Consider the following 27075-nt stretch of genomic DNA (forward strand, 5'->3'; position numbering starts at 1 on the left):
TAATTCCAAATCAATAAACACATTTAGATTTTGGCTACTCGCCTCCCGTCAAGTGTTTCAGATAACGATGGATTTGCAAGAAAACGTTCTTGTATGTATTTGTTTGCGCTACGTTAGATAGATAAAAAAAAAACTAACGTTTGACAGACGTGGCCGTCGTCATTATACCAAAAGACAAGCTAAACGTTCCACCCATCTATAATCTAATAAATGCCCTCGCCATATGAAAGCTACCCAAGTCCAACGAAATGCTTGGTTGTTAATTTACTAGATATTCTTGATTTCCAATTCAATTACTGGAACATTCTGACTTTGTCCTATTTCTTGTATTTTCTCCAGAACCATTGTCTAATATCAAAATAAACTACCCGCTTTCTATACAAACTAAATATGAAAAATTTGAAAGTAATTTTATTATTCCTAACGATACAAACCTGTAGCTATTTATTAGAGCCCTTACACACGAGGACACTAGTGTCCGCCACCGGTGTCGGACACTAGTTGCCTCCCATATTATCAAAAGGAGCCTTTCACACGAGGTAACAGCAGTGTCCCAAGCAGACAACTTCCGGGCAACAGATATTTCAGTGTCTCGCTCCCGCAACACGTGGCGGACACTGACGGTTGCCGCAAATCACTGCAAAGCATTGTTTTAAATGGAAGCTTTCACACGTAGACACCAGTGTCCGCCACCGCTGCCCACTGGCCAGCTTCTCCTGCTCAAGGAGACGGCCTATCAAGGACAATTTCGAAGAAGGTGGAGGAGAAGCTGAACACGGAGGACCTCATTTGTGAAATAGAGAAACTACCAGCACTATGGGACCCATTTTGTGAGGGATATGCAAATAAAATAGAAAAGCAGAACTGCTGGAATGCAATAATGGTGAAACTCATTCCTGATTTTGAAGAGAAACCCCTCTCAGAAAAGAAAGAAATACGTAAGTCCTTTATGTTTATTTTTATTTTCTGTTTCATTACATGTTCACAAGGCAAGTAAAGAATCTACTATGCTTACGTATACAAGTTTATTCATTATTACACACAAAATTTACCCCATTCCTGTCACCAACCACACACACACCACCACACCATGTCACCACCACCTACCCACACCACCACCTACCCACACCACCACCTACCCACACCACCACACCATGCCACCACCACCTACCCACACCACCAAACCAGGTCACCACCCACACCATTGTCTAGATACCTTGTAACTGCCATGGAAGTGCACCTTGGTCACTGACAAAGTAGTCCGCAAATTTGTCTCTCAAATGGTTGGCAAGTCTTGAAGTTGGCCCTGCAGCAGGTTCCATATCAAAGAGCCCTTCCACGGTTAAAGTATCCTCAATTCGAATGCCATCTCTGTCTCTTACAAAATTATGCAAAATACAACACGCCTTGATGATGTCCTCTGCAAGTGATAGGCTTACCTTGAGTGGTCGATGGAAGATGCGCCATTTGTTTGCAAATATTCCAAATGAGCATTCAATGAGTCTGCGGGCTCGTGAAAGTCTGTAATTGAAGATGCGTTTCTTTTGACTCAAAAATTTACCAGCATATGGGCGCAGAATGTGTTGGGATAGTCCAAAAGCTTCGCCAGCCACAAATACAAAAGGCTTAGGTGTTCCAAAGCCTGAGTACGATTCTTGTGGAGCAGGAACATTCAGGGTTTGATTTTCAAGTTTCCTGAAAAATTTACTCTCCTTAAACACAGTTGTGTCAGAAGACTTCCCATATGCACCTACATCAATAAATATGAATTTGTATGATGCATCGCATACAGCAAGAAGCAAAATCGAAAAGTAGTTCTTGTACTTATAATACAAAGAGCCACTATTCTCTGGTTTGATTACCCTGATGTGTTTCCATCTAAGGCACGAAGACAATGAGGGAAATCAGTCTTTTGGTAAAACTGAGCTGCAATTTCCGACCAAAATCTTTCTGTCACATCAGGAAAACAAACTGTCTTCACTCTTTCCCAAATAGCCTTGCAGACTTCCCGGATGATGTTCGCGATGGTAGATACACCTAGTCTGTACTGGTATTGGAGATCAGTCATGGTGTCATTGGTGGCCAGATACCTGTAGCAAAATTTTTTTTAAAAAGTAGGAATAGGTTAATTGTGACTGCAGCACACACACACACACACACACACACACACACACACACACACACACACACATACTGACGTTGTACAGTTTGCAAATCGTATTTCTGATGTTTATAATTTCTCTTTGTCAGTGGTTGTTGTTCAAAAGAAGTGGAAGGGAATCCGATCCTGCTATGCCAGAGAGCTGTTGAAGAAGAAGCAAGAAAAGAGCGGATCAGGTGCCTGTGGACGGAAGCAATATGTCTACTTTGAAGCCCTGCGTTTTCTTGAAACTGTCTCCAAACACACTGCAAGCAATATGGATGAAGGGACTATTCAGGATAATGAACATGAAGACTCCCAAGAGCTAAGTCAGGAAATGCAAACTTGGGAGACTGAGAAACGTCCTGGAAAACGTTCTCATAACCAGTCTCGGAACACAAAAAGTACTGATGATGAACTCATTTAACTCCTCAAGAAAAAAGCATTGCGTGAGAATCAACAGGCAACAAATGAAAACGACGAGGATAGGATGTTCTTACTATCCTTAGTAACAGAACTGCACAAGGTACCTGCAGACAGAAAATTGAAGCTAAAGCAGGATATTATTGCTACCATTTACCAGGCTCAACAGGTGTACCAACAATGGCCACAGGACTTTCAGCATCAGGCACCTCCCAGATACCAGCCTCCACAGCCATCACCAGTTTTCCACTATGCCCAGCAACCAGCAGTTCATGGGGATTATCATAATTCTCTGAGTAACATTCCTCAATGCAGCAACACTAATCTACAAACAACTCCTTTGTCTACACCAGCACCATCACCAGCCATGTCTGACATCAGCAACCATATGAATGATAATTAGTTATTTCTTGCATAGTAAGCACCTCATTGTTTGTACTAAATAGAACTGTACTTGTAAGGAAATAGATATTACTAATAGATCAAGCTTTTTAATTTTTTTTTGTCTTATTAATAGATCTAGTATTCTATTATCATGTATGTCCTCGCAAAAAGTACCAGCAACTAAGTATATATAAGGCTTACCTCAAAGTTACTGCAAGCTTCTCGTCTGGTGCAATGCATTCTCTCATGTTTGTGGTAGTTCCTGTGATGTCTCCTGACGTAGCTGAGAAGTTCTTCAAATGACTGCTTGCTCATACGAAAATAGTTGAAAAACTTTTTTTCATCAGCACACAAATCATTGAAAAGTGTATGATGCGCTCCTGTGTTCATTCTTGATAACAACATGGGATGTACATGCACCTTCCTCTCTATAGAGCGCCTCTTCGATTTCTTTTTAGCCAGCAAAGCAACAAGTAGAAGCTCTTCGTTTCCCGCCATTCTTCCGACTGAGGTGTGTGAGTGGCTCACTAGTTGCCAGGCAGTGTCTTGAGCAAGGACACTAGTGTCCGACACCGGTGGCGGACACTAGTGTCCTCGTGTGTAGGATGCCTTAGGGATTATCTTTCGGCGAAGCTGGAAGACTACCCAAACTGTTGGTTGGCAGGGGTAGTGAGGGGTTAAGGGGTTGTCAGCTACCCCTCTCACTAACACACCAGTGAATCCAAGTCACTTTTTGATTGGATGAAGGACTTGTGGGGTACAGGTGATGGCGGGACAATATGTATAAATAGCTACAGGTTTGTATAGTTAGAAAGAATACAAATTACTTTAAAATTTGTCATTTTTTCCGACACTCTACAAACCTGTAGCTATTTATTAGGGATGACTCGCCCATTAGGAGTGTGGAAGTCCAACAACTGGCTTGGCCATTGACCCGGGGGTTTCACATATAGGCTTGGCCTGTATGTGAGAAAACCCTGACACCACGCTAAAAACTTCCTGCAATGCATGGATAGCGGCCTGAGCAACCCGAGTGCGTATAAGAAAAAAAAAAACCTAGCAACGTGACCATCTAGGTATTAATATTCAGAGTTAAATAAGAATGTTGATATCAATCATGGACGTTTCCCAATCTCATACTCGCTGGGGGTATTGGAGACATACAATATTAAATGTATACTACGTTATACAAGGGAAATGGTTATTACTAGCAGGTAGACGCTACCAGCGTGCAGAGGACCCATGGTACTGTTCCCCAAGAGAGGGGATGATGAAAGAAAGAAAAGCCAGTCATTCTTACACATTCATCCCAGAATAATCCTAGGTAACCTATGCCCTCAACCATCTGCTACTTGTCCAACAGGAAGCCTGAGGCATTCTAAAAGTTGGGAAAATATTTTACGGGACTCCCGTTAAAAATTTTCCAAAGTTGTGCACTCACAATAAGCCGCTAATGACGTCACTAGCACTACACCTACAAGACTGAATTCATGTTAATAATTCTCTCATAAACCAATGAACGTCCAGTTATTGACCTTTGAAAACAGAAACAGTACAACAATAGTTAAACTACCAACAAAAATAAAAAATGGCAGATCAAACAATTAGAGGAAAACATCACCGATGAAGTTACAGGAGTAGCGACCTTAACTTCTTCAAAAAATCATCAGGCTTTATCTAGCCCTTGTAATCCATCCTGGGACTTCTTACACGCTAATTATACAAAAAATGAACTACAGAAATACTGCAGTCAATTACAATTCGGTGGAATTTGGACAACAAAAGAAAAGTTAATGAACTAATGTTACATTATTCAAGTTTACTCGGATCACTATCAGCAGCAGTATCTGTGGCACCTCATGCATTGTCAAATTCTAACAGAAAAGAAAGAGAAAATGAAGACCGAAGTCTAGCAGAGTTGCACAAGAAATTTGAAAGGTTTGTAGGAGAAACAAATGATAATTTTTAAGTGATCAACAACACCCTGAAGGAGAAGGAAACAGAAATTCAAGAGCTGCTCAAGACTACGGTTTTCTAGGCAGAAGAGAAGATCAAAATGTTACAAGAAAAAATTAGTCAAAAACAACGAAGGACTTGGACTTAATCTAACTACAGATAAAAGTAAAACATTGTCAATATACAATTCTTGTTTGAAAAAGGTAACAACAAGTGATCTAAAAGAAACTGTTATAATCAGGACCCTCCCTGGGGCTAATATGTCTTTAATAAAGTCAAGGATAATTGAAAAACTGGATCACTTTCTCGGTGAATGTATTATCTTTTGTGGTACTCAGGATATTCTGGAAGAAGTGGATACGTCATATATAATCTTAGACGAACTTGCAGACATTGTTACTGAGCTGAAGAGCAAGTTTGTGAGCTTGTTCTGATCTTGAAATCAGTTGATTTGGCCAATACAATTTCTCATTATAATGGTAAATTCCTAGAATAGTATGATAGTACATTAGGACAGAGAACTATTTCAAGCTCGGAACGGGAGATGTCGATGCTAACTGCTATAAGCAGAATAGGAACAGTTATGTTATTAAATCCTATTTCGTCCTCATGCCAAGAAAGTCTTGTTAGAGATGAATTTCGTCCTCATGCCAAAACAGTCTTGTTAGAGATGAATGGAAAGAAAGTAAATTGAATTATTCTAAATCAAACATAACTGGAAGGTCGGTGACTTTGAGTGAAAGAAGAGATAAGAACTACTATGGAAACCCTTATGTAAAAAAAGACGAAATACTGCTTATCAGAACGAATATCATAACTTAGTTTCTTAATTCATATTATGCAAATAATAGGAATGGTCGTGGCAAATTTCGCGGCATCATGAACAGGTCAAGAAATTATAGCTTTAATCATTATTCTAGTAGGAAAAATACCTTCGACAATAGAACAGTACATAGAAGGGGATGCTACAACTGTGGCGAGTTTAACCACAAACAGTCAAATTTCAGATAAGACTAAGTTGAAATGTAACTATTGTCATGAATATGGTCATAAGGGTAGACTTTGTAGTGTTATAAATAGAAATTAGGAAGAAGGTCATGAAGATAGTGAGTTTAATCTTATCTAAAACTATGATTTTATAAACATTTTATATATCAATGCACAGTCTCTTTTGTGCCATAAATATGAAGTCGAACTTTAATTGGATAAAGAAAACTATGATATTTTTTGTGGAAGCGAGACGTGGCTATATCCCTGTATGAGCAACGCAATCATTAATATTCCTTAGTATAATCTTTATCGTGAAGAAGGCATAGAAGTCAAATGGTTATCAATCCACCATCGTAAATTACCATAAATTATGTTAGGATGAGTATATAGGCCCTCCAAAGCTCCTGTTGCGTCTTTTAATTATATTTTAGTTTCATTTAAAAATGTCATTTTACGGAACAAGCCAATTTTCATACTTGGTGATTCTAACGATGACTTACTCAAAAAAGACAATAAGACGAACAAACTTGTAACTAATCTTAAGCTACATCAGTTCATTACAAATCCTACCAGGATAACTTGCAGCCCAGCTTCTTTGATTGATTTATTTATTACCAAATAATAAATAAATAGTAGTTCAATCAGACGTTGTCCCAAGCCCAATCGGAGACCCCGAGGCCATTATAGTTTCTCTAAATTTACATGAGCCCAAAAGATTACCGATTTTTTAAACTTTCTGATGCCTCAAGAATTACTCAAGAGAAAATTTGTGATTTACTTATAAACGAAGCACAGATTCTGAATGATATCCTCAATACTGATCAAACAAATACCCAAGTACCAAATCTAAGCAACGTTCAAAGCAAACGTATTGACAATTGTGCTCGTGTAGTAACGAAATTTCAAATGATGTTAAGATAGAGAGAAATAATTTAGTTTTAAGAAATAATTATTAAGATAAAAAGAAGGGTGCCGGTATAGTAGATGGTCTACCTTCTGAACATGACCCATGATATTATGTGACCGGTATAGTATGTGGCCTACCTTTAAATGGAATGCTGGCTGATTCGGACCATGGCTGATTCGGACCATGGCCGATTTGGACCATGGCTGATTCGGACCTTAGTCGAGGCTGATTTGGACCATGTATTTAGGCTGATCCAGATAATTAGTAAGGCCCATTCGGACTACATAGTAGTTCTTAAAGCTGTCATTGAAATTTTACCAGCAGTTCCTAGTGTTATCATCATCTGTAGTTGATTTCGAGATAGGTTTGTGGAAAGCTATTAGATCGGGTTTTAATGACCCAGTAATAAAGGGCTGTGCTTACCATTTTACACAAGCTTTGAGGAGAAAAGTTCAGGAATTGGGATTGCAAACGTTGTACTGTACAAGAGACGTGTATAAAATTGTAAAAAAGGTTCTTGCTTTGCCGTTTTTACCCCATGACGATATTGAGAAAGCTTTTAGTGAATTTTCAGGAAAGGTAGGTGTAATTGGACCAGTAAGAGAATTTATAGATTACGTAAGGGAAACATGGTTGCATCAAAGAATATGTTAAGTGAAGAACTGGTCAGTATTTGGACGCAGTATAAGAACAAATAATGATGTTGAAGGATGGCATCAGAAACTACACAAAAACGTCAAAAAAAGGTAACCTCCCATTTTACTTGATAAACTTGCTTTATTTAGAAGCTAAAGAAATACCTACTCAGGTTAAGCTTGTCAAAGAGGGCAGACAAAAGAGGCGTCAAAGAAAACAGGTAAAAGAAATTCAAGGGGGGATCATGGGAGTGTGGAAGGACTACAATGATAGGAAGATTACAACTGGACAGCTTCCAAATAGTCTTCCTATATATATACATATATATATATATATATATATATATATATATATATATATATATATATATATATATATATATATATATATATATATATATACATAAATATATATATACATATATATATTTACATATATATATATATATCTATATATATATATATATATATATATATATATATATATATATATATATATATATATATTATATATATACATATATATATATATTATATATATACATATATATATTATATATATATATATATATATATATATATATATATATATATATATATATATATATATATATGTGTGTGTGTGTGTGTGTGTGTGTGTAAATGAAGAAGTAAGGCATGAGTTACTTTGGGTTATTTTACCTTATCTACGGTGTCCAAAGTTGCTTAACAGGTAACTTTTGCTTTAATTTTACATTAAATGTATGCTCAGCAACAGGTGTTTATACAAGGTCCGAATTAACCAACCATGAAGGGCCGAATCAGCCTTAATACAGGTCTGAAAGAGCCAGAGAAAGGTCCGAATTAACTGGTCCAAATCAGCCAAGGTCCGAATAAGCCGTATCTCTTTAAATACGACTATCGTTTTCTCCTTATTCAATAGCCAAGTATTTGATAATGACCTGAAAGGAAGTATCATAACTATGTGGTAACGTGCAGTTATAGAAATGCTGGTAATATGATATATGGCAGTTACAGAAATGCTGTTAACAATGAAGGATGCTGTTTTAGTATGTTTGGTAAGTGGTTGTTTCTATTTCTTATCTTTTTTTTTTTTTTTTTGGTGTTAACTAAAACTTTGTTCATTTATCCTAAAACCTTCGAAGATATTGCTGAAAGAATTCTATCAAACAGTTGCTACAAGTGATGAAAGTGCTATGCTATTCCTACGTGAGAAGGTTGTTCTACAGAATCAGGAGTTATGTGAGAATTGTGAGGGTCCTATGAGACTAGCAAATAAAGAATTTCGTGGGCAAGATAAAATGGTATGGAGATGCAAACAGAAAGGCTGCTGGGTAACCAAATCATATACTCGCACTGGGAACAAGTTTTTCTCTTATAGAGATCTAAATGATAAATTGAATAACAGACTGTCTTTGTGCAAAATTCTGGAGTTAGTGTACCTGAGGACCCTCGGCATGGGAGTGGACGCAATGCAAACTTTAACAGGAAGAACTAAAATTTCTACTGTAGACTGGTTTAATTATTGCCATGAAGTGTGCTCAGCAATAGTTTCAGGTGAAAAAGGGGACCAAATGAAGGGCACTAAATCTTCACCAGTGGAAATAGACGAGGCACGCTTTGCTGGTCGCAGAAAGTACAATAGGGGTCGCATGTTAGACGGAGATCATGCACCCGAAGAGGAATATGAAGGAGAAATTATTCAGAGTAATCTGAATCATGGACGGAGAATTGACGGGCCAAGGGTGTTCGGGTTAATTCAAGGACGAGATGTGAGGTACTCATGTGCAAAAGTGCAATGCAGAAACACTTATACCGATCATCCAAAGGGATGTAGAAGCTGTGTCGGTGATTCAATGAGTTTTTTGCAAATGTTGTAAGGGAAACTTATGAAAGAACTCAAGAGGAAATGGCTGGGATAATCAACAAATTAGCAAACAAAATATCTTTAACAATAATCATCTGAATTCTTTTAAAGCATTTCCAGTTGACTGTAACACTGTCATTTTAACCATCAAAAGTCTCAGACTCCAATGCTGATGGATCCGATGGCATCCCACTTCGCTTTATAAGAGATACGCTGTATATAATTGTATTGTATATTACTGTAATCATTAAATACATCAATTGTAACAAATACCTACCCTGAATTTTGGAAAAATCCTCATGTTCCTTATTTCAAAAGCGGTGATAGAGATGAAATTTTAAATTATAGGCCAGTATTATCGAAAATATTAGAATAAATCATAGAGAATCAATTATCTGAATAGCTAGAAACAAATAAGCTTATTTCCAGCAGTCAGCATGGATTTCGACCTAAACTATCAACTGAGACGGCATTATTGAAAATATCCGATAAAATATACGATATAGACAAAAAAAAATTTCACTACTATTGCTCTTAGATCTATCGAAAGCCTTTGATAGCGTGAATAATACTACTTAACTTGAATGTCACACACTTAATATTGATACTTCTTGGTTTGCAAATTATATAAGTAATTGGACACAGTCTGTCAGACTGGGAAACATCATTTCTTTTCCAAAAAATATAGAATTTGGTGAACCTCAAGGGTCGATTCTTGGCCCAATTTAATTTATAATTTATGTAAATGATCTTGAGAATTCTTTAGGGGATTGTTTTATAGTACAATATGCTGATGACACTCAAATCTTAATTGAGGCCGAATTTTATTGCTTAGATGATTTAATAAAGAGCTGAAGAAGTATTGAATACAGAAAAATTATATTTTCAAATGAATGGCTTATTATTGAATGAGAACAAAACCCAGTGTATATTCATAGGCTCTAGGCAATATATATATCTGAAATAAACAATAGCATTTACATAAACTTTAATGGAACCATTATTAAACCAACGAAATCTGTAAAAAGTTTGGGTGCTTATTTTGATAAGTTTATGACTTTCGAATCACATACTGACGAATTGTACAAGAAAGTTATAGGCATTCTTATTTATTTAAATAGACTGAAAAATTCATTTGATCCAGAGACCACCTAATTGTAGTACAGTCATTGGCACTGAGCTTGATTAATTATTGCTTTGTTGTGTGAGGATCAACAAGTAATATACATATGAATAGAATTCAAAAACTTCTATATTTTGCTGCTCGTGTTGCCATTGGAACTTTAAGAAAATACGAGCATATAACGCCTTTTTATTAAAATTGGGATGGTTGAAAATGAGAGATAAATATACTCAGGATGTGTGTATCTTTAAGTTTAAAGTTTTAAGAAGTTTGTATCCAGACTGATTTTATCATTTTAGTACTGTCGATTCAGTAACTGGAATCCACATAAGACAAGCAAACAATCTATAGTCCATTTCTTTTAGCGATGCATATTTGCACCGACTGGCAGCGGTGCCCTTTTAGCTCGGAAAAGTTTCCGGATCGCTGATTGGTTGGACAAGATAATTCTAACCAATCAGCGATCAGGAAACTTTTCCGAGCTAAAAGGGCACCGCCGCGAGTCGGTGCAAATATGCATCGCTAAAAGAAATGGACTATAGTGGTGAGAAGAGCCAACACCGAAATTAATTCAAGGGAAATGAGCACAAGAGGTCCACAACTTTGGAATAGTTTACCTCCTGTTTTGAGGGATGTGGCATCTTTAACCTCTTTTAATAGTAATCTTTAGAAACATCTTTTAAATAGAAACGTATAATACGTTACACCTTTTCCATTTCTTATATACTTCACTATTGTAAATATAATACAAGTGGAGATTGGCAAAGTCTCACGTCTGATTTTACAAGTATTAGCTAATGTCCATACTAGCATTATGATAGTTAATCTGAATATCAATGTATTTCTGCTTTAGAGTTTTCTGAATGTTTTATATTTTCACCATATTGTAAAAATATTATAAATATAATTTTACCCAAGATTTCTATATTACTAGCACTTTGGTCTGATGATTTGAGAAAAATTAATTTAATATTTTTTACTACTACAGTAGGGTAAATGTATAGAATACCCAACGTAACATTGGAAATAAAGGATATTTTATTATTATTATCATTATCATCTTATTATCATTATTATCTTATTATCACTTGTTGTGCAGCCAAGGGACCAATGGAGAACGTTCTCCTGTGGGTCACGAATTGCAGGTAGTGGGCGGTGGAGGTCGTCTGATGCTTCCTCACACCCGCTTGCAATACCCGAGTTCTAGGTCGACGAGCAAGAGGAGGGTCGAGATTCACTGCATGGTCAATGACCCTGTGAATCTGGCAAGCTGGTGTAGTGTGTTTAAGGTATTACCTCAAACTCCTCACTGGATCATCAGTAACTTGACGAAAACTCCGAACCGCTACTCCTGGATTTTGAGTCTTAGCAATAAACTCCGGGACGAAGCAGAGTGTCACCTCCCTACATCCCCTTGAATGTGCGATGTCCTATGATAACCACGAATCTTATTAACTCTCTTGTTTAAAGCTGACGCGAGAAGGAACGCAATCTTCAAAGTGAAGTGGCAATCTGATTCCTGGCATAATGGTTCATAGGGAGCACCTTTCAAAGACCAAAGGATGCAAACCATATTTGAAGGGGGAGGTCTAACTTCCAACTGGGGGCAAGTGAGCTACTGACTTCATATGTGGAGACAACTCCAACGAAGAAGAAACATCAACTCCTTTCAGTCTAAGGGCAAGGCTTCAGGCTGAGCAGTAGCCTTTCCCAGCCGAAACAGATAGAAACTTTTCCTCCCGAAGGTATACAAGAGCTCGACTATTAATGGAATAGTCGTAACACCAACCACTGAAGACAGTCCACTTCGCCTGGTAGACTGATGCAGAAGATCTACGTGAATATCCAGACATCCTTCTCGCAACTTGTTGCGAAAAAATCTCTGTTAGGAGATATGCTGGATAGTCTCCAGGCGTGAAGTTGAAGAGAAGCTACTGCCTTTTGGAAGATGTTCGCGTGTGGTTGTCCGAGTAGATCTTGACGTAGATATTCCTGGTAGCTGTCAGTCCCTTAGACCAGGGCAGGGCTGCACTGGCCTTAGGTGGTCGTTGGGTACCATAAACATGGTCCCAGACTGTGCCCTTGCCTTCCTATGGAGCCATCTCTGGGTTAGCCAACCCATTAATGGCCCTTATGCAGGTTAGAACTTGCCATAAGGCATACTCTGACTCTCTCCGCTCAGCTTCAGAGTGGAACTTGGGGCTAGCAGCCCTAGGAGGATAGTCAACTTACAGGTCCAAGTCATCATCAACCTCCAAGCTCTCACCCATAGGAGCCTGGGGTGAGTCAAGGTCGGCAACAAAGGGAATGTCACTTGCTGGACTGACACAGACTTCCCTGAAGGAATCCTCTGAGTAGAAACTACTGCCGACCTCTGCTTAGGAAGTTGTGTTGGAGGCATGCATCTCTACCATTGATGGGTTGTGTCAACCACCGCCTGCCTGACGGGTTTGACACCTGAAGGGGGCTTGTTGGAGGCATGCATCTCTACCATTGATGGGTTGTGTCAACTACCGCCTGCCTGACGGGTTTGACACCTGAAGGGGGCTTACCCACAGTCGACAGGTCCGTGGTGTCCTTGGAGAGACCTAGTGGTGAAGATCACCTCCTTGGGGAACGCTGCCTCGGTACCTGGAACTAAGGGTAAGAAGACTGCTTACCTTGAGCAATCCGGACAGGCATTTGCATTTCCTTCTGGGTGATCTTCCTCAGTTGATCTGTTGAGATGGGAACACCAGCGAACTTATTTGGTGGTTCCCTGAACCCTTCAGGGAAGGGAATAAGCCATCCGCCTCTATCTGGTGGAGCTTGGCAGGATGTAGGTTGCTCCACTGCTGCTACTACCTCTCTGCTGAGATGTTGGGGTGCTAGACCTATATCGCTCGAGAGTTGCTTACAGAAGCGCATGAAGTTGGCTCAAAAGCATGTAAATCACACGCAAGAGATGGAGAGCGTGGTGAAGACGACAGGATAGGTCTCGGAGATCTCTGACGGGCTGGGACTAATGATCACACGCTGGAGATCGACGAGCAGGCGAGTGACGAACGGGTGAGCAGCGAGCAGGTGATCGTTGACACATTGGCGAGCAATGCATAGGAGAGCTACACATAAGAGAGCGATGTGCAGGAGTGACGCACAGGAGAGCGATGCGCAGGAGCGACGCATTGGCGATCGACGAGCTGGAGATAGGCGAGCAGGTGAATGATAAGTTAGCAAATAGCGAGCAGTAGAGTGTAGGACTGGAGAGCAATGAGATGGCAAGTGGCGATGTAAAAAGTTACGCACTAGCGATTACTAGGCAGACAAGCGTTATCTGGCAGGAGATTGTCTAGGTGGAGGATGAGAAGGCAAATGGCCTGTTGGAGAACTATGCGCTAGCGAACGGCAAGCTGGTGAAAAGCGCACTGGCGAACAGTGATCATCAGGGGACGTGTAATCACGAACGGGAGAACAGCGGGCCAATGAAGAGCGTCTAGAAGGCAAATGACTATAAGGAGCAGGCGAACGACGATCTGCAGGGTGACGATAACTAGCTGGCGAGCGACGATCACGAAATGTTGAGTGATGAGCACGAGCTAGTGAGTGACGACCACAAGACGAGCGGCAATCACAAGCAGGAGGATAGCAAGATCTTTGGTCTCAGGAACTAGAGTACTGCCTGATGGAGGCGAGGACAAAGATATAGGCGCATGTAGAGGAGTACAGCTCATGGAGAACTAAGTGATCAAAGGGTGGCGAGAGTTCTCGTTGTTAGCACAAGGACATTGTTGGGGGGGGGAAAGGGTAGTATTGGTCTCGACAGCGTGCAGGACTAGCAGGAGCAGAAGGCTAGGAGGTGGGCCTCGCAGACAGCCAGTGTCAATAACAGCACCCGCAGGAGACAGGAGTTCCACTTAGGAGGACACCAGAGTAGGTCCCCTCTGGGCCCCTTGCTGCAGAAGACCCACGAGTATGCCCCCAGGAGGAGGTATGGCCACACCCAGCGACATCCAACCCTGCAACAAACTGGAAAGTGAGAAGGACTTGCCCGAGGGCGGGGCAAAGCTGTTTCTCTAGGGGAAGCAGCAATGTTCCCAGATCCCCGAAGTTGCCCTGGAGTAAGTTGGTCTACACTCCTACTCGACCGCTCCTCGGAAGAGGCCGAGCGATAAGGAGCTTCGGGAAGAGGCCAAGCAATAAAGAGCTTCGGGAAGAGATTGGGGGTCAGAGAAGATGTCCGAGGATTCTTTACCCTTGAGGAAGACCTCAGAGCCGAATAATCCCACTTGGACTTCTTACCCGGCACCCAAATCTCTCCCACTGGGAGGCAGACCACTCCCTACACTCCTCACAGTGGCACCAGTGTCAATAACAGCACCCGCAGGAGACAGGAGTTCCACTTAGGAGGACACCAGAGTAGGTCCCCTCTGGGCCCCTTGCTGCAGAAGACCCACGAGTATGCCCCCAGGAGGAGGTATGGCCACACCCAGCGACATCCAACCCTGCAACAAACTGGAAAGTGAGAAGGACTTGCCCGAGGGCGGGGCAAAGCTGTTTCTCTAGGGGAAGCATCAATGTTCCCAGATCCCCGAAGTTGCCCTGGAGTAAGTTGGTCTACACTCCTACTCGACCGCTCCTCGGAAGAGGCCGAGCGATAAGGAGCTTCGGGAAGAGGCCAAGCAATAAAGAGCTTCGGGAAGAGATTGGGGGTCAGAGAAGATGTCCGAGGATTCTTTACCCTTGAGGAAGACCTCAGAGCCGAATAATCCCACTTGGACTTCTTACCCGGCACCCAAATCTCTCCCACTGGGAGGCAGACCACTCCCTACACTCCTCACAGTGGCACCCCCTGCAGGTCGGACACAACGAATGGGGGTCAGTCTCGACCGAAGACATGAAGGTACTGCAAGAGAAGCCCTCAGGCACTGGACAAGTATGCAGAGGGCACAGAAGGACACACACATCTGAAAAGAAAAAGAATCTGAGTATAGTGGCCAAGTCTTTTGAGAGCGGAGAGCGGACATGTCCGTTCTCCTCATGCCAAAGGAAAAATGTGACGGTTTCACTGGTGTGTGAGTGAGAGGGGTAGCAGCCAACCCCCACTACCCCTCAATAACCCCGCTATCTAGCAGTTTGGGTAATTGTCACCTTGCTTAAAAGTCTTAATATCTAGTCTTCCAACTTCGCCGAACAATAATCCCTAATAAATAGCGTAAAGTTTGTAGCATGTCGGAACAATTCTGGGTTTACAGCTTTACATCTACAGCATAACAAATCATTTTAACTACACGGGTTACCTCATATCTTCTAGGAATCATGTATACTTTTCTTCGAATGCGCAATTTTCAGTAGGTGGAATTTAATCGCATTCTGCTATTGTTGGGTTAAAAGGTAAGTGTAAAATGTCAGAAAGTCATGTACTTATGAGCTCAATTCTGTTTATATGCTATTTTCATACAGCATGAAGTAAATTTAACAAAAGTGCAACATAATAAACAGAGGAGCAAAACTGAAAAAGTGTCCCAACCCGAGAAATGATCACTCCTACATAGATAGATTTACCATGACTAGCCATTAAAGCAAGAATTGAGTCAAAAATATTTACAATAAACTACCAATTATCAGAACCGGAGGTCCAAAATATCGAAGAGAACTGCTACATATTGTGCACCCAACAAATTGCATTGATACGAGAATAGTTATAGATGGTTTCAAATTATTGGAACCTAGATATATGTCTACTGTAAGCTCTAGAGCACTTAAATATGCGGCCCCAGGAGCAGACAATAATCTCCCACTATACATCCGAAAGACTGAAGATATTAAGGCTCTCAAGAGGAAACTGAAGACTTTCTTGTTCTCTAAGTGCTTCTATAGTGTGGATTTGACAATAAACGAGCAATATGCGGTGTGAAATGCTCAGTGCCTTGGAATGCATATTATAAAATGACTATGAAGGTCCTGTAGAGAGTAGGGTTTCCCTGCTGTATAGGACCAGAAAAGCAGCAATTAAAGTAAAGTTCATGATTCAATTCAATTTTTGAGTCAGAGAATTTGACTCAACAACGCAATATAATACTTGATGTATCTCGTTGAAATGGTACACATTATTTCATTGACCTGCGCTGGGGCCAAAGAGACAAGAGACAATTCAGCTATAAAGTGCAATTAGGGCAAACTTCGTAATTCACTATTATAATAAAATGTTAAAAAAAGGCTAGACAGCAAGATGGAAAAAAGGAAGTAGAAGTGAATGCATCCACATAGGAGTCAAAAGTTTACTGATGGTATTAACACCCAATGAAACTTGAAAAGTGGGACTTTCTTTCCGGCGAATCGATCCTTTCTCCTGACAGAACTCATCAAAATATGTAAAGATAAAATCGTGTAAACCGAAAAGCAATGATTAAACTACGCATGAGAAACGCAATAGTTAAACTGAACTCACTTGTAAATTGTAAGGAGACAAAGGAGACCCTTGAAAGACCTTTCTGCATTTAAATTACCTCTAGGTACAAACGCATTTGTTTGAGAGATGTTATCGTCAAATGAAATTAAAAGTGAAAAATAAACTGGAGAACAAATTAAGACACCATTACAATCAATGCACTACTTCATAATCGGCGTGTACTTTAACGCAAGTCTTGAACATGTTTCTCTTATGCATATCGAAAGTGTATTGGTCGTCATGACAGCACGTGAAGTGTGAACAAAGGAAACTTCTGATAACAAGTCTCAAACTCGCTTCTATATTATGAACAGGAAAAAGTTGTGTTTTGGATACAGAATATATAATTTAGATACTGAAAATCTTTACCTATAGCACTTTTTTGAGTAACATTAATGTTAAAAGCACATTGTTATGAAATATAACTAATAAACAAACAGTAAATTTCCGCCTACTGTGATGACGTGTTTACCATGTAAAAGTAACTGATTAAATGTATATTATATACACTGAAGTAAAAAAAAACACCCAACAAAAATGATGATAGAATACCTAGGTTTGATACAACGAGACTACGAGAAGATGAGCACAGATAAACATTTGCAATTGAACGTAGAAATCGATTTGCTGTCTTAAGAGACTTTAAGAGACGAAGAGCAGACAATGATGAATGGTGTGATATTAAGAACCTATATCAGAATGCATCAAATATCACAGGAGGTTGGGCTCGAGATAGAAGACAGACATGATGAGAACGAAATATGCAATGGAAGATGACAAATCATTGGAAGGAGAAAGGATTAATGTGGTAGAATCCTTCAAGTATCTAGGAACTATGATCTCTAATACAGAGTCGTTAGAATTGGAGTTTATTGAAAGATTGAAGAAAAAAAATCAGACAATGGCAAAGTTAAGTAAAATATGAAAATCAAATTGCCAGAAATTACATATAAAAATCAGGTTATATATCAGTTTAGTGAGATCGGTGTTACTGTTCGAACATGAGTCGTGGTATGACAATGAAACAATATCCAACAGATTTAATAGATTTGAGAACGAACCCCTCAGAAGAATATTGGAAGTTGAATGACAGGACAGGATTAGAAATAAAACTATAAGATAAGTTACTCGAGTGCCATACGTGGATGAAATCAGGGCGAGGGGCAGATGGAGATGGTTTGGGCATGTTCTTCGCACTTTCCTACAGAGATTAGTTCACCCAACGTTTAACTGAGCAACACAAGGTGCTAGAAAAGTTGGAAGACCAAGGTCTACATGACTGAGGGCTATGAAGCGTGAAGTCGGAGACGATAAATAGAGAAGTATTGAATTAAAATCTCAAGATAGAGATGACTGGGAAATTCTAAACGAGGCCCTTTGCGTCAATAGGCGTAGGAGGGGATGATGAAATATCAGATTCTGACGAAATATGATTAAGGACAGAGTACAATCCAAAGACTAAACTCAAGATAGAGACGACTGACGAAATCTAACCGAAACTCTTTGCGTCAATAGGCGCAGGAGAGATGATGAATATGAAATTCTGACAAAATATGATTATGGATGGAATACAATTCAAAGACTAACTGTAAAAGAAATTGAATTAAAGAAACAATTCTAAAATAAATATCTCTTATCTTAAGAACTTATTGAAATGAAGAGTGCCTACAGAATACTGAAAAAAAAATGAAGTAGTCTTCTTTCGTTCAACGAAAACTGCAAAATAAATAATCTGCTGTCCACTTATACTAACATACAATATATGTATACATATATAAAATGCATAGGTTATGTATACATACTACATACATATACTAATTAGATTTCAATAAAATCTATTATTTCCATATTCACCTGTTTATGAACATGCACTATGAAAATTAGGGGAGATTCACAAAATGATATATTTATATATATATATATATATATATATATATATATATATATATATATATATATATATATATATATATATATATATATATATATATATATATTCCACCAATGAAATCTAATACTGAATTCAACTTTGGGAATATATATTCAACAGAAATTCTTTTATAAATTATATTCTGACAGGGCCAGGATTCGAATCTATGCTTCTGAGTGGAAATTATTCCGATAGTATACTCAACTAATGTGTGCGTGATATATACTGTATGTATATGTGTATATATATATATATATATATATATATATATATATATATATATATATATATATATATATATATATATATATATATATATATGAGAGAGAGAGAGAGAGAGAGAGAGAGAGAGAGAGAGAGAGAGAGAGAGAGAGAGAGAGAGAGAGAGAGAGAGAGAGAGAGAGAGAGGATATAATGAAATCTCAGTCGGTGTGTGTGTGTGTGTATATATATATATATATATATATATATATATATATATATATATATATATATATATATATATATATATATATATATATATATATATATACAAACACACTTTTACACTGAAAAAAAACAGGTTATGGTTGTCCATCTGATATGCAAAGCCGTTCTTCGTACGGTTCGGAAATGTTTTCATAAATTTGAAAAGGTCGAAACAAAAATGATACAAAAATGGTTTAGTAAAGGATAAATGATTTTCTGATAATATTACCGTTCAATATGATTGCCTATACGAAACCGGTCTTAACTGCTGGAATAGAATTTTGTCCGAAAATGAGAAGAGTGCCTCACCATTGCATTTTGTAGTTGCTTTTAGAAGGGATGGTATGATGCGAGTCGTAGGATTCGTTCTTGGTTTGGTCGTATGAAAGCGAAATTTAAAGTAATGTTGCTTATACTGTTAAAATTAATATTTTTACTGCTACTGTATGAAATAAGCCTTCAGCCAGCTAAAGCTATAATACTAGTACATATAATAGTATGGCTACCGATATGAGTTGTACGTTTTAGTTACTTCTATGTCCGTGTATATGATTTCTTTTTAAATCTGAATTTTATTAAAAAAAAAATAGAAGATATAATCTCAAATATTTCGAAAAGAATGGTTAAACGGACCCAAAATATGAGAAGTGGTTATGAAAATTTAGATGGTGAGAACAGGTTTTTGTAATTAATGTAAATGCACACTTCCTGAGAAAATAAGTGATATTGAAAAACATATTAATAAAATAAAACAAGAGAGTAGAGGAACCCTCTGCAGTGGAAGACAAATAGTACTCCTGTTTCCAAAAATCAATAATGAAAATAGAAAGTTAAATGCAAGGCTCGTTTTATTTATAGCTCAACCTTTGGCACCAAAAGTTGTTCATCTTTAAGGAGGCTTATAAAAATTTCTTTAGTGACAGTCAAGGTTACACAGATAGGCTATCAGACTTCGAAGAGCAAAATGAAAGAGCTGCTGCGTGTACATAGTTAGCTCCACATTTTTCTAAGGACCTAAAAATTGACAAGATAAAAAATCAGATTGATCATAGATGAATGTAATGATATTTCAGTGGCAAAAATGTTGCGAATAGCTAGTAGATATGATACAGTTTCAAAAGATCAGATTGTAGTTTTTTATTTGCCCAACTTCAATAGTGTAATGCAAATGTAATGTTTTACAATCAAGCATTCTATACCGAATTACGGACTGGATTTGCAAAATTTAACAGTAATAGGCAACGGCGTTTCCATTAAGTTGAAAGCTGAAACTCCTTATCTTATCTAATCAAATATGTATTGATTCCTTTGCAATTAACAGTTTAACACGCTGTTACTGAAGAGCTGCCTCAACACCTTGAATTTTCGTTAAGGAAAACATACAACTGAATTTTCTCACTCTTCTTTGAGGTACATCAAATAAAATGAGCTCCATGCTGCAATAAATGACGATACTCAACCTTTAAAACTAATACAAGCAAGTCAAGATGATTCTCCATGGAAATTGAAATTGTACGGGTACTTGGTCAATGGACGGAAATGAAATTGCATTTTAAATTGCAAAAGTACGGAGCATTGCTATACAGCTGAATAGCTTTATTCTATCCTGTACTCGTTGATAACCAATTTTTCTTTTTTATTTATCCTATACTTGAGAGGTTCTAATGTCCAATAAAAGTTTGAGACCGAATCAAACGATTTAGGAAAATTACTTGTTAACTTTATTCACTCTGAGTTTTAAGATTATCCTCCCTGGTAGAACGCTTAAGGGAGAGAAACGCGATTGAAGAGTTTTTGAATCCAAATACTTATTTTTTTTCATGACTTTTAGAAGAATATGTAAGGGTTCAATTTTCCTAAGGAAAGTTAAATTAGAATGAGACGCACATGTTTCTGTTGAACTTCTATATCAACTTCGAAAGCGTCTCTTCTGATAACGTCAACCTTTTAAAGTCGGCGTAACTAGTAAATGCAAGTGAATGTCTTCAGCCATTAAAATCTGGTAAATTTGAACTGGAATAAATGTTTTTGACAGATTATGCTATTCTTACGAAAATTTATTTTTAATGAAAGAAATTTCATTACACCGTTTGGAAGCAGGTTTCGCATACACTACGGCTGTGAATAGAAATTAACAAATATAAGTATTTCGCAGAGATAATCTACATAATGGACTTTCTACCTTAGCTTTGACCCTTTTGTCTCTGTCCCATTCTAATGCCGATGTCGAACGACTTTCAGCCATATGGACATTGTAAAATCACAACTCCGTAATAGAATGAACATCACAAAACTATATTATTAGTTCAAGAGCTGGGTACGGTGTGTGTGTGTGTGTGTGTGTGTGTGTGTGTGTGTGTGTGTGTGTGTTGGGGGGGGGGCTTAATAACCAGTCTGAGGCCAAAAGGTTTTGTGGCAACGTATCTGCTAGATTCTAACAGAGAGGAGCGTTGAATGCAACTGACTTTATTCAACAAGACAACGAGCTTATATTAAGATAATTAAGACCAAGAAATACAATATTCAAACACTACAATACATGAAATAGCAAGCTTAACCAGGTTTATATCATCAATGCAGGGGAGAGCGAGAAATAATAAATAAAGCAATACCGTTACAGTGTACGTGCGCGTATGAAACATGTGCAGTACAGTTTGATGGTATATATAAAAAGTTCATCCCTTGAGAGTAATAGAAACATTTCTTATTAGTCACAACCTGGCCAACTTGTGGCAGGGACTTGCATGTTGGAGGTGTCTCTTTTACCCTAGAATGTTGAACAGCTATTAATTCTATACACCTTTTCTGGAGCCTCTGGTAACCCATAACTGGGTTGGACCTCTCTTGGTTTTAGCAAAGATGCATCCATTGAGAGTGCCTTACCTTAATATCATCCGCTACGGGAGATGGGGGGTTGCATAAGAGGCCGCAATGCACCTACTTTAAGAGGTGCAGGCCGAAACTACATTATGATTTATCGATTGCCTAACAAATTTCAATATGAAGCATGGTTACAGCTTTAGATGGAAATAAACATAGAATTAAATCTTCGTTTCAATATTTCAGTATAAATGCTTGCTATATTTAACTGCAGTTTAGCAAACCATATAGCAATATGCTTTGTATTAGACATATTAAGGGTTTCCTCTTCAGTTTAAAAACTGGGGCCAATTCTATCTATTGGTTTTTTAATCCACATCACAGTTGACACACCTGGTATTGAATATGCAGTCTCCAATGTAAGGTCTAGAGCAGTTAATGCACAGTTACCCTTAGTGCAAATTCGTAAAGATGGCTAAACTTAAACAATTAGCACACGACCATGGTTTAACCTCTATACTCTTAGTTCCGATGTAAAAACAAAGGCTTACACAAATTTTATGCTTATATGCATTCCATACCTCTTTTGGACTTATTACTAATATCTCCTCCTCAATAAAATCATATAGGTTTCTGTTACAAATGACTCCTCGACCATAAGAATATTTAGGCATATTTACATGCAAATTACTGTATTATTGGAAGTGTTTTTTTTTCAGATTTTTAGTGAACTTTAGTTCAATTACTACAGTATTAGCAAAGACAACTACGAACTGGAATCTGCATTCCACTGTTGCCCATATTGTGGTCAGGAAGTTCGTGGGATTGGCCTTGATTTTAGTGCTGGCTTTGACCGTGACGATAGGAATGTGATATTACCGTTAGAGTTATGGGGTCCTTTGACTGGCCAGCCAATACTACATTAGACCCTTCTCTCTCTGGTTACGGTTCACTATCCCTCAGCCAACACATACACCAAATAGTATGGCATATTCTTTCCACATTCTCCTTTGTCCTCAGGAGAATTCTTCTTCCCCAAGGGATTAACTACTGCACTGTAATTGTTCAGAGGCTACTTTCCTCTTGGTAAGGGTAGAAGAGACTCTTTAGCTAGGGTAAGCAGCTCTTCTAGGAAAAGGACACTCCAAAATCAAATCATTGTTCTCTAGTCTAAGGTAGCGGCATAGCCTCTGTACCATGCTCTTCCACTGCTTTGGCTTAGAGTTCTCTTGCTTGAGGGTACAATTGGGCACACTATTCTATTCAATTTCTCTTCCTCTTGTTTTGTTAAAGTTTTTACAGTTTATATACGAAATGTTTATCTTTATAATGTTCTTAAGATATTTTATTTTTCCATGTTTCCTTTCCTCACTAGGCTATTTTCCCTGTTGGGACCTCTTTAACTTATTGCATCCTGCTTTTCCGACTAGGGTTGTAGCTTAGCAAGTAATACTAATAATAATAATAATAATAATAATCAGTAGTAGTAGTAGTATTCTTAGTCCATTAATTTCCATACTATATACACATGAGATGTGAATTAGCTTAGAAAACAAGATCCTTGCATATGCAGATGCGTCAATTCCATCTCTTGAATGTAGATCTGGAGTTTCTGAATCCCTTAATGGAGATCTAGCTAGAATTAGTGAATGGTGCAAATTATTCGGCATGAAGTTGAATCCTACCAAACTCAAAGTATTATTGTAAGTAGGTCAAGGATAGTTGCTCAACATCCGGATCACAGCATTGATAATGTTTCTTTAACCGGTACAAATCTTGGCAGCAAGTTTGCTTTTGAGAAACGCATTAAGTTTGTTTTCAATTGCAAAAAAAAAAAATGGCTGATTGAGAAAGTCTTGTTAGATTTTCGGTGATCAATCTATTCTGAAGAAGTGTTTTAATTCCTTCATTCTATCTTATTTCCAGTATAGTTCTTCTGTCTGGTCTTCAGCTGCTGATTATCATCTAAATTTGTTGTACAGGAACTTAAGAGTTTATTAAATTTCTGATTCTTGAGCTAGATATTAATCTCCGGCACCGCCGTTCAATTAGTTCGTTATGCATTTTGCATAATATTTTTCATAATTCTGACCATCCTTACATTCAAATCTTCCCGGACAGTACTATCCTGTTCGTAATACTAGATATGCAGTTAGTTCTAATAGTCATGCCTTCTCCATCATGAGGCTCAATACTAAACAGTATTCTAGAAGTTTTAATCCAGCTGTGACTAAATTGTGGAATGATCCTAATCGGGTAGTTGAATCGACTGAACTTCAAAGTTCAAGGTTGCAGCAAATGTTTTTATGTTAAACAGAATGAAATAAGTCTTTTTATAGTTTATATATGAAAGATCTGCATTAATGTTGTCACTATTACTACAATATTTTATTTTAATTGTTCATTTCCACTCATATAGTTTATTTATTTCATCACCGAGCTATTTTTCCCTATTGGGGAACTTGAGCTTATAGCATGCTGCTTTTCTCACAGGGTTGTAGCTTAGCTAGTAAAAGTAATAATAATAATAATATTCTTGAGCAAGGCCATACTTTCTGTGCCATGGTCTTTCTCTGTCTTTGGTTGGTTCTCTTGTTTGAGGGTATACTCAGACACACTATTCTATCTCATTTCTCTTCATCTTGTCTTTTTGGTGGGTTGTAGCTTAGCAAGTTATAAGAATAATAATATCAAGTATTGGAATTCTCAATATATTTTGTTTTTCTCATACTTTTGTGCTGTTTTTTCTTATGCCTTGCCTTATCTAAGGGATTAAATTCCTAATTTAAATAAATATACATATATACATACACACATACAAACACACACATTATATATATATAAATATATATATATATATATATATATATATATATATATATATATATATATATATATATACACACATATATATACACATATATACAGTATATACATATATATATATATATATATATATATATATATATATATATATAGAGAGAGAGAGAGAGAGAGAGAGAGAGAGAGAGAGAGAGAGAGAGAGAGAGAGAGAGAGAGGGAGAGAGAGAGAGAGAGAGAGAGAGAGAGTGTGTGTGTGTATGTTATGTTTCGATCAAAGACTTCGACTATCCCTTTTAATGACGTCAGGGGGTAATTACTCGAATGTCTTTTTGAATTGCTGTTCAATCATTTCTGGATCAAAGTTTCCAGAAGCGAATTTTAAAAACATTTCTACGGCTTGATTAGGTGCTAAAAGGACATCAGTCAAACTGAAGAAAACGTTTCCCAGATGATAAAACCTGGCGTGGTTCAATAAGCAATAAGTGAAAACGATTAAAATCTAACCCGAGTATATATCACGTTCAAGTCATCTCATTATATAAGCTTCAGCTCAAAATGTCAATCTCTAACTTAGATCTTAAAATCTCCAGACATGTTACAAGGTGACGTACTGTACTATTAAACGTGCCACCTTAAAAACGAGGAAATCTATCTTGAGTATTCCGTAATTAAAATCTAAATTAAATTCTTAATTACCGTTTCTCCCTATCATGAAAAACATCGACAACGTTGCTAAATACAGTATACTCGCAAAGATGGCATCATCGATCGATAGCGGAGGAAAAACTAAAAATGGAATTCGCCCGAGTTGATTTCTCTTGACGTTCGACTGGGAAGGATAGTTAGAGGGGAGAGAGGCGGGGGAAAAGGAGAGAGGAGGGGGAGGGAGGCGGGAGAGGAGGGAGGGGAGAAAATAATGATTAGGAGGGAAGGGATACAGAAGGGCGAAAGGATATATAGGGGAAGAGAGAAGGCAACAGACTAGATGACCCCTTCTGAAGGTTTGATTAAATTTTATTGGAAAACTACATCAAAATAATGGTACTTCATATGCGGAAAGGGTCAGAAAAATCTTGTTTCATTTCTAAACAGATTGTGAAAATAATTTTAACATAGAAAATATTTCCTGATATTCTCTGATCACGAGAACTGAAAAATGCATTACATGAGTCGGCGACACCGCAACAAAATGCTTCCAGAAATGAGTACATCCAAACATCATAAAATCAACAAATAAGCCATATTTGTCCGGTTATATATATTAACAGAATTAAGTATATATATCAATAGAATTATATCAATATAATTTTAACACCAGAATCAAGAAACATGAGCAACAATATCTATTTTAAAGCACCTTAAGGTAAAAAATATCCATTTTATATAAGATAATGTCTATTGTGTGAGAACCACCACAGGCTACAAGTTACAAGAAAATATAAGTGCTTAAAACAAGGGGAGATTTATGAACTTTGGTCAGTTACCCGTTAAAACTCATACTAAAAAATAAATTGTCCTTTCGAAATTTTATCATAAAATTAGATTTATATCATCCTGCTTTTCCAACAAGGTTCTAGATAAGCTACCTTCTAATAAAAAATTAAACAAACACACACACATATACTGTGTATATATATATATATATATATATATATATATATATATATATATATATATATATATATATATATATATATAAAATATATATATATAAAATATATATATATAAAATATATATATATAATATCATATTCATTTATTAAGTGGAATCCCTAAAACATGTCACTAAATTGTGTGTAATCGAACTAACTCAAATTAACAACATATATATTCCTGACTTTTAAACTTTATTCTTAATCTGCTTCGTGTCATGCTGGCACATATGAAAGATTTATTTTTTTTTTAATGAAAATTTTATTGGACTTCCATGAAATTATGTTATCTCGAGTATACGCACAGAAAAGATTTTAAATATTAGTAGTTAAATTACTCAGAATTTTACTTTAGTTTGTCTACAATTTAAATTCAACAAATTTTCGATCTGTTCATTCAGAGGTTTCAGGCAACCTGACCTGTGATACAAAGGGCCTTCTGGCTCGCATAAGAAGTCTGGTTGACATACTAAAGTATTTGTGTGTGTTTATGTTAGGGCTTACACGCCTATTTTACATCAAGAGACAAT

General features: G+C 37.5%; 1 protein-coding gene and 1 pseudogene across 1 annotated transcript in view; one reads left to right on the plus strand and one right to left on the minus strand.

The window, feature by feature from the left end:
• Positions 1–2966, plus strand: part of LOC137617975 (uncharacterized) — a 3582-nt pseudogene extending 616 nt beyond the window's left edge.
• Moca-cyp (nuclear cyclophilin protein Moca-cyp) overlaps positions 1–27075 on the minus strand; it is a 321526-nt gene that overhangs the window by 181105 nt on the left and 113346 nt on the right. The window lies entirely within an intron of this gene.

This window comes from Palaemon carinicauda, chromosome 24 (genome assembly GCF_036898095.1).
Source record: "Palaemon carinicauda isolate YSFRI2023 chromosome 24, ASM3689809v2, whole genome shotgun sequence".
In the NCBI taxonomy this organism is placed as follows: Eukaryota; Metazoa; Arthropoda; class Malacostraca; order Decapoda; family Palaemonidae; genus Palaemon; species Palaemon carinicauda.